General features: G+C 43.4%; 1 long non-coding RNA gene across 1 annotated transcript; it reads right to left on the bottom strand.

Moving 5' to 3' along the window:
• Nucleotides 1-679: 679 nt before the first annotated feature.
• Nucleotides 680-8,347, bottom strand: LOC121039625 (uncharacterized). Its single transcript, XR_005794888.1, has 3 exons — nucleotides 8,057-8,347; nucleotides 5,431-5,857; nucleotides 680-2,000 (listed from the first exon to the last, which is right to left on the bottom strand). It is a non-coding gene; the product is annotated as an uncharacterized LOC121039625 (long non-coding RNA).
• Nucleotides 8,348-9,013: the final 666 nt, after the last annotated feature.

Here is a 9,013-nt window from a genome sequence, read left to right as displayed (position 1 = left end):
ACAACATATATTTATAGTTTTATATAACATTTGTATTATTTTAATGTAGGATATTATCCACAAATATATTTCTATATCAAGCTTATAGATTTGATGTAATTATGTCAAATTTTATATAAATTGTATATAATTATCAATGCTTTATATAATTGTAAACGTTTTATAATTCTACAAACATGTCATTTTGTTTACACTATACATTTAGATATGGTTATAAATTACACGTGTATAATTAGTCATACCCTTCATGTATGACTTTTAATTTTTATGCAGGTGTTTCAGAGAAGTAACCCCGAGGTTTAAAGCAGAAAGACGGGGCACCATTGTCAAGCAGGTCTCTGATTAATACTGAGAATCGCATAGGGTTTCTCCCTACTCACCTACTTCCCACCACAAACTGGGATGCATGGTGGGAAGGACCGGGGACAGCTGACCCCCTATTAATACCCATCTCTGCCCTTTCAAAGCAGGTCCACACAGACAACCCAATAGCCTGGGCTTCCCTGCTCCCAGCCCCTGGGACCTGTGGACTCTGCCCCTGTCTCTTGCAGGCATTGATGGCTCAAGCAACTATAGGACCCTGGGCTGAGAACCAAGGTGAAAATACCCACAACACTGTCTCAGTCCACGGACCTTACTGCACCTCTGTCCCCAAAGGCTGTCCTGGGCTGAGTCAAAAAGTCAAGACTCTATATGAACTTGCCTCTTAAAATGAGACACCTTTGCTTGCTTGTGGCATTTTACTTGTTCTTGGTCATTAGCCCAATGGAGTGAACTCCTGGGTCTCCTCTATGAGCGTTCACGTCCGGGCCTGGACACCCCAATGCTGGGGCCCCACCCGGACACTGTGCCTCCCATCCAGTTGCTGTGCCTTGGGGAGACACACACCAATTCAGTAAAACATGATTAAAGGTATAAATCAAATGCTGCACAAGCAAGCAACGATTTTTAGAAGATCAGAGTTTATCCTTTATTCTAAGAGCAGATGTAAATACTCTGTGAGATTACCCACAGAGCTGGCTTCCCCCTAGTAAGACTAGTGGAGAACTAGCCAGGTGCATTTTGGCAAACGCTTCACCTCCCGTGCAAGTTGGGCATTGAAGTCAGTTGTCAAGGTCTCTACAGGCACAGCTGTCCCCATTGTGGCCCCGCTCTCTCCCTAGTGATGCTCAGAGTTGCCGATCTCCACAGAGGAAGCAACCACAGTAGGGAATGAACGTGGGGGTCCAAAATTTGTGTATTTGGTGCACAGGCTGAGACTTTCAAGTGTTTTCAGGTCAAGATGCCAGTTTTTCCTTTGTCTTCAGCAGATGCCTCCATGGGCTCTCACTTTGGAGAAGGCTGGACTTTTGAGAGGCTATAGAGCAAGAGGTCCAGGAAAGGTGGAGGGGGTTGTCAGGACAAGACGGTAATTGAGCTGGTCCAATTTCAGAAGAGACTTTTCAGGAGCTGCACTTTAATTAAGGACATGATTAGGCCCTTTGCTTCCTGAAACTTCTCTGGTGTTTGACACGCTCTCTTCCTTCCTCTCTGCTTCCCTCTGTCCCTCCCAGCTGGGCTTCTGGGGGTGGTGTAGGTGTGGCATCAGGCTGCTAGTCTTTTGGAAGGGGGCCCAAGAGACTGTGCCTTCAGTCGCCTTTCAGCCTGGTGTGGGAGGGGTTCCCAGGAAAGCTTTATTGGCCTGAGCCTCCAGCCTGGATGCCCACGTGGGGAGGCCTTCGGGACCAGCTTATCCTCTCTGCTCTCCCTGGAATTCTCACTCCATGCCAGGGTGGTCTTTGGCCAACTTATTTCCTCATGGTCAGCCGTGAAATATCAGTGCCAACCCATATTGAAAGAGGGATTCAGTGCTGCTGAGAGGTTGGGGCTGACGTCTCCCCAAGAAACTATAGGAGAATTTGCAGGTTGAGGATGGTGCCAGGAGGGATGCAGTGCTTTGAATTGTTCACCCAGAGGTGGGGATGGTGAGCCAGCTCCAGCTCTGGCTCCCCTGGGGTCCACTGTTGTGACAGCCTTCATCTGGGGATGGCTGTCTGGTGGGATACTGCTTCAAGGAGGGGAGGGAGGGAGGGAGGGAGGAAGGAAGGGAGGGAGGAAGGGAAGGAGGAAGAAAAAAAGAAAAAAAAGAATCTTTTCCTGAATGTAATGTTGCTCTCGTATCTTTTCTCCAAGCCTTACCCAGCCCTCTATTCAGATGTAGCCTGATTTAGTTAAACGGTTCCTCAGTGCTGTGGGGATTTGTATGTTCTCTCTCTCAAAATTTCACATTATACCAAACAATTGGCACATATCTTTGTGTGTGTACCTTTATGTCTATTTTTATCACTTCCTTAGAATAATTTCATTGTGAATTTCACAACCTCTTCTAGTGTACTGCCTCCGTGAAACTGAGAAAAGCATTTAACTACCTTAAGGCTTATTTTCCTCATTTCTCAAGAAAATAATATCTAATTCGTAGGGTTGTTTTAACGAATAAATGAGACATTGTAAGACACGTTGCACAGTGCCTGATATATAGTAAGAGATAAAATTTAGCTCTAAGTATGATAGCATTATGATGAAAATGATTAGTCGTATTCTTTTGGCAAAATTGAAGTAATTAATACCTCTACCAGCAGTGTGTGAGTGTCACCATTTTGATATTTCCATTGGAAGGGATATGATCAGAATGCTTCTCATTCCATGTGTCCTTTTATTATTGGAGGAAACCATTAAGGGAAGCCCTTACCATGCTTCCATGCAGGTCTCATTGGTTGGACTCATTGGCCGCCATTCCATGCCTAACCCACCTGTGGGACAGGGAATGGGGCCATCGTGATTATCTGTGACCTTCGTGATTATCTCTCTCGTGATTATCTATCTTGCCCTGTGCACATGAAGTCCTGGTTGTGGGATCTCTCTCTTTGGGGACATATAACCACCTGAGGAGCATGGGGGAGCTGTTGTGGTCAAATCAGGGCCATTTCCTACGTAGAGCTCATCACGGTCATGGAGCGGAGTGTTGTGTTTGTTCTCTTTATGCTTTCTTGCAGCTACTTTCTTTTACTCGGGTCTTCGCTTATTTTAATGAAGTAATATTACATTTTGGGGCCTTCTTGTTGTTTCCGGAACATGCCAGGCTTATACCGTCCTAGAGACTTCAGTCAGCAGCTTCTGATTGAGACACTTGTCCTCTGGATACTTATGTGGTTAATTCTCTTCTCGCCTTTACAGTCTTGCTCACAGAACACCCCGCCCAGTCAGGCCTCCTCCCAATTCCCTTTTTAAAACCACGACCCTGCCCAGGATTCCCAAATAACTCTTACCCAGCTGTCGTCTTTTCCTCCCCTCCCAAAGTGCTTGGCACCTTTATCAAATGTGCGTGTTCACCTTCATTATTCTTATTAATTATGTCCTGTCTCATCCTCCTACAGTACGAGCTCAAACAAGGCAGGGGCTGTGTCTGTTTTACTTACTCACGTGTCCCAAGGACCCCCAACTCTCCCCAACATATATTGGGCACTGAATGCATAATCGCCATGAACGAATTAATAAAATGTCCCAATGTGCCACACGTCACCTGGAACCAAACTGGCTGGTAGAAAACGTTTGTCCAAAGCCCTGAACAAAGAACCAGTAAAAATCATTTCCGGGGCCGTGTGGTGGTGGGAAGGGTTGCTGCTAGGTGTTGTAATGTGATGACAGAATGGCAGTGGGGCTTAACCAAAGGGTTCTTGCCTTTTAGAAATACATACTGAAATTTTTACCAATAATGTCATCTCTGATACCTGCTTCACGATAGTTGTGTTGGGGAAAGGGAATCGTAGCTGAGATAACAGTGGCTGACAGTGGCTGGGGGTTGTCAGGCGATGATGGATATGTGGGATTTCATGGTCCTGTTCCCTCTACTTTTGTGGATATTTGAAGTTTATCCAAATAAAAAAAATGATAAAAGACTATAGATATTAAAATAAATCACCTACCTTCTGATATGATGAATACAAGGGATGTTCTTAAGAGTATAAAATTTAAGGGTGCCTGGGTGGCTCAGTCAGTTAAGTATCTGACTCTTGATTTTGGCCCAGGTCATGATCTCATGGTTCGTGGGTTCGAGTCCCACGCTGGGCTCTGTGCTGACAGCGCGGAGCCTGCTTGGGATTCTCTCCCTCCCTCTCTCTCTACACCACCCCCCTTCTCTATTGCAAAATAAAGAAATAAACTTAAAAAAAGGAATGTAAAATTTAGTCAATGAAGCTTCGTACTTCCCAGTGACCATGAACACTACTGCTTTTTACTCCGTGTATAAAGAATGTAAATTAACGGAGTTTCTCCTTGGTACAAAGCAGAGCCGGAAAAACTTCATGAAAACAGCAAAGGAAAACTCTGCCTCATGGGAGACACTGATTTTTTTATTTCAGCTAGTAAATTGGCCCTGGAAGAAACCGTGTCTTTTTAAGTATTTAACATTTGTATTCAAAATTGCTTACTGATGATAAAAATAAAGAAGCACTTTATTTACATTTTGTAACAAGTACTTCCTGCCGTACCCAATTCGTACCGGGATATATGGCATGTAGATATTCAGGCTGTTGGTGCAGTGTTCAGGACCTGTTCTGAGTAGCGTCGAGGAAGCCAGAGAAGGTGGCCTCATGGAAGTTTACAAGCTGCTATTAACACAGCTTCCCTTTTCCCGAAAAATGTAATGCTTACCAGAACCTCATGAGTACATTTGCCAAATAGCAGTGGCTTTTCTTTTCTTTTTTTTTTTTTTTTAATTTTTTTTTTCAACGTTTTTATTTATTTTTTTTGGGACAGAGAGAGACAGAGCATGAACGGGGGAGGGGCAGAGAGAGAGAGGGAGACACAGAATCGGAAACAGGCTCCAGGCTCTGAGCCATCCGCCCAGAGCCTGACGCGGGGCTCGAACTCACAGACCGCGAGATCGTGACCTGGCTGAAGTCGGACGCTCAACCGACTGCGCCACCCAGGCGCCCCAGCAGTGGCTTTTCATAAGTATCCACGTACAAAATTGAGATTGGCCTGACAGCATAGATCTTTCTGTCTATATGCTAAAGCTGGGGCAGTATTCTTTTTTTTTTTTTTTTAAGTTTATTTATTTATTTTGAAAGAGAGAGAGAGTGTGCTTGCCCACAGGGGAGGGTCAGAGAGAGAGGGAGAGAGACAGAATCCCAAGCAGGCTCTGCACTGTCAACATGGAACCCGATAAGGGGCTCAGACTCGGGAACTATGAGATCGTGACTTGAGCAGAAATCAAGAGTTGGACCCTTAACTGACTGAGCTACCCAGGCGCCCTTAGGACAGTATTCTTTAATTCATTCATCAAAAACAATTAACCTCTAATTATACTGTATACTTGGAACTCATCCCTCTGGAGCTCTTAGTCTAGATGAACATTTAATTAAAAAAACAACCCACAGATAATAAAGTTACCTTGAGTTATAATCAGAGAGACTTGGCCTTCCAGCCCACTGAAGGGTAGAAGAAAATGAAGATGTCATAGGGAATCTACAGTTCACTCGTGCCGGGAAGAATGGGTAGCCGGCATCTCTACGCAGCATGGTAGAAAGTCAGGAGATCGGGGTTTCGGATCAGGTTCTTGTCTGGAATCTGTAGGATGTTTTTGCTTGTACGTTGCATGGTGTTCTCTTTATGAAGAACCCGGGCAGGAATTCATGGCTAGGATCAGTGACAATAACATTATCCTGATGGTATTTCCGTTTCTACCCTCATTTTTCCACCTTTTATGATTCTGCTCTTGCGGTACAACCTGCATTGTTTCCATTTTGATTTTGTATTTTATCACCTGCCTTAAGTCCTTAGGCAAGATCTTTTTCTTCTTGGGGTCTTGGTTCTTTACCTGTATTTCAAAGTAACATAACTTTGAAGAGGTTCTACATTTTCAAGAGCTTTATCTCTTACCATAGTATCCGAACTTCCGCGATTTGCCATTTATCCAAAAGGAAAAGACAGCGAGGATTATAATTGTACCGTGTAATGGTACCTCTTACTTGGGCGATACAGTGAAACGTTGTACGTGTGCCGAATGAAAATTTTATCCAGATCTGTGTATATTCTTTCCCAAATCTCTAAAAAGGCAACAAAACTGGTATCATTCAAAACTTCAATGACTAGAATGGACATTATTCATGGTTGGGAACGTGAATCTTTAAAAAATAATTTTGTGGGGCGCCTGGGTGGCTCAGTCGGTTAAGCGTCCTACTTCAGCTCAGGTCACGATCTCACGGTCCGCGAGTTCGAGCCCCACGTCGGGCTCTGGGCTGATGGCTCAGAGCCTGGAACCTGCTTCCGATTCTGTGTCTCCCTCTCTCTCTGCCCCTCCCCTGTTCATGCTCTGTCTCTCTCTGTCTCAAAAATAAATAAACGTTAAAAAAATTAAAAAAAAATAATTTTGTTACAAATAACAAGAATTTATATTGAAAATCTTCTATCATTAAAAAAAAAACACAATTCGTGGAGTGAAACCCAAGTATATTAATGGAAAGATGTTGGTTTCACATAAATTTACAATTATACCCCTAAATCTTGTTTAGAATTAACATCCCACCTTCCTCACCTTACCCTGCTGAATGAGGAACAAGTTATTCCAACCAGCAGCTGCAATACTATGAGAATAGAAGTTGCACCACAATATACTTTCTGACCTAGAGACAGATGCTCTGCTCTTACCTGTTCATCGGCAATGTAAGAACCCATTGAAAGGAGCTATGTAATTCTTTTGGAAAATGTTAGATTGCTAAATGTACAGTTATGCATGAGTCATGATTTTCAAAATGTAAGTTTACAGCTGGATGAAAGTGCTGTGGGAGAAGGCCTGCTAATTTGTTCACATTTAATGGCATTCCTGCGCAATCTACTGAACAGTTCAGCAAAGCAGAATCAACAGCTGCTGTGGAAATGAGATTATTTAAAACAAGCAGAGGGAATACATTTACGCCCAGGGTCAGAGCCTGAATATCGCTCTCTAAGTAGTGCTTGGATAGTCACCACGGCATTTTGGCAGAGGAGAAATTACACTTGGGTGAAATCCAAGGAGGACAATGCACATGAAACTCTGGATGATTATAGGACTATCACATTTAGCAAAAATCTGCTGACCTTTATCTGCAATTCGTGACAGTAATACCATGTCTAGAGATGGACACCAGGCAACACTATTATCGTAGAGAAAGACAGGCAGTGCATGATAACTTAGACCCAAAATATAGGGGGAGAATGCTTAAGAAGTGGGTTTCAGGGGCGCCTGGGTGGCTCAGTCGGTTAAGTGTCCGACTTTGGCTTGGGTCATGATCTCAGGGTTCATGGGTTCAAGCCCCACATCGGGCTCTGTGCTGACAGCTCAGAGCCTAGAGCCTGCTTCGGATTCTGTGTGTGTGTCTGTCTCTCTCTCTCTGCTCCATCCCCACTCATGCACGTGTGCTCTCTCTCGCTCTCTCTCTCTCTCTCTCTCTCAAAAATAAACAAACATTAAAAAAATTTTTTTTGAAAAGGAGCGGGTTTCAGCTTGGTTGGCAGGGAGCAGTTCTGATGACCAGCGGTAACTCCTGGAATTTCCCCCATATCTGGATTAGAAATAAGGTGGCCAGATTTAGCAAATAAAAATACAGGACATCCAGTTAAATTTGAACTTCAGATAGGATGGATAGTTTTTCATATAGGCATGTACCAAATATTGCCCATTCTTATACCAAAACAGTATATTCATTGTATAATTGACATTTATATTTCATTGGACATCCTGTATTTTATCTGCCAGCCCCAGTCAGAAAATGAATGTTCACTGAAAGACTTGGACAAACGGGATCGAGTCTCCCCATCTCTCAGGTCCACCGTAATTAGCAGAGCTGGTCGTTTCATATTTGTGTTGGTTTTCTATGGTTGCCACAACAGATTGCCTCAAATTTAGTGGCTTAACAGCAACGTGAATCTATTGTCTAAGAGTTCTCTGTAGGTTAGAAGCCCAACGTGAGTTCTCCTGGGCTACAATCAAGACATCACCAGGGCTGCATTTCTTCTGGAGCAGTATCCATTTCCTTACCTTTTCCACCTTCTGGAGGTCACCCACGTTCCTTGGCTCACAGGTCCCTTTCTCTGTCTTCTAAGCTGGCAATGAAAGGGTCAAATCTTGCTCACACTGGATCATTCTGACCAGTCCTCTGGACTCTCCTGCCTCCTGCTTCTTAAATAGACTGTTGTCACTATTTGGGGCCCACCTGAATAATCTGAGATAATTTCTCTATTTTAAGGTCAGCTGATTTAGCAACCTTAATCCCACCTAACATATGCACAGGTTTGGGGGATTAGAGCATGGACATCTCTGGGGGGAGGGCATTGTTTTGCCTGCCACAATATTGAAAACATACTTGTCTTGGATTAGGCAATATTTATTTTATTTTATTTTATTTATTTATATTTTATTTTTAATGTTTATTTATTTTTGACAGAGACACAGAGAGAGAGAGAGAGTTCACGCGCGCACGCACAAGCTGGGGAGGGGCAAAGGAAACACAGAATCCAAAGCAGGCTGCATGCTGTCAGCACAGAGCCTGTTGCGGGGCTTGAACCCATGAACCGTGAGGTCATGACCTGAGCCTAAGTTGGACGTTTAACTGACTGAGCCACCCCAGCACCCCTAGGCAATAATTTTAAAGCTGCCTTATCCCAAGTGAGTCTTTTAATTTGCCAGCTTCATTTTCTAATAGGATGCAAAGAAAGCAGATTGTTTTTGACCCACATAGCGAACGTTCTATGCTAGTGTGTTTAGAACAAGGCAGTGCAATACTATACAAAAATGTCAGTGGGGAAAAGAACCAACATACCAACACCAAGCAATTTCCTTGATTCTCTTAACATCGTTTTCTTGACAGTGTACTATGAAATCCTTGCACTGCATAGTTTTGTGAGGAATAGTATATGAAATGTGAGCAATAATTCTACAAATATAAACCTTCAGGAAGAAAAAGTTAAAGTAACAGTGGGCACAAAATTCTAATTT

Source organism: Herpailurus yagouaroundi, unplaced genomic scaffold (assembly GCF_014898765.1).
Source record: "Herpailurus yagouaroundi ecotype Mexico unplaced genomic scaffold, PumYag 181, whole genome shotgun sequence".
NCBI lineage: Eukaryota > Metazoa > Chordata > Mammalia > Carnivora > Felidae > Herpailurus > Herpailurus yagouaroundi.
Note: the sequence above shows the minus strand (reverse complement) of the source record. Positions and strands in the feature narration are given on the sequence as shown.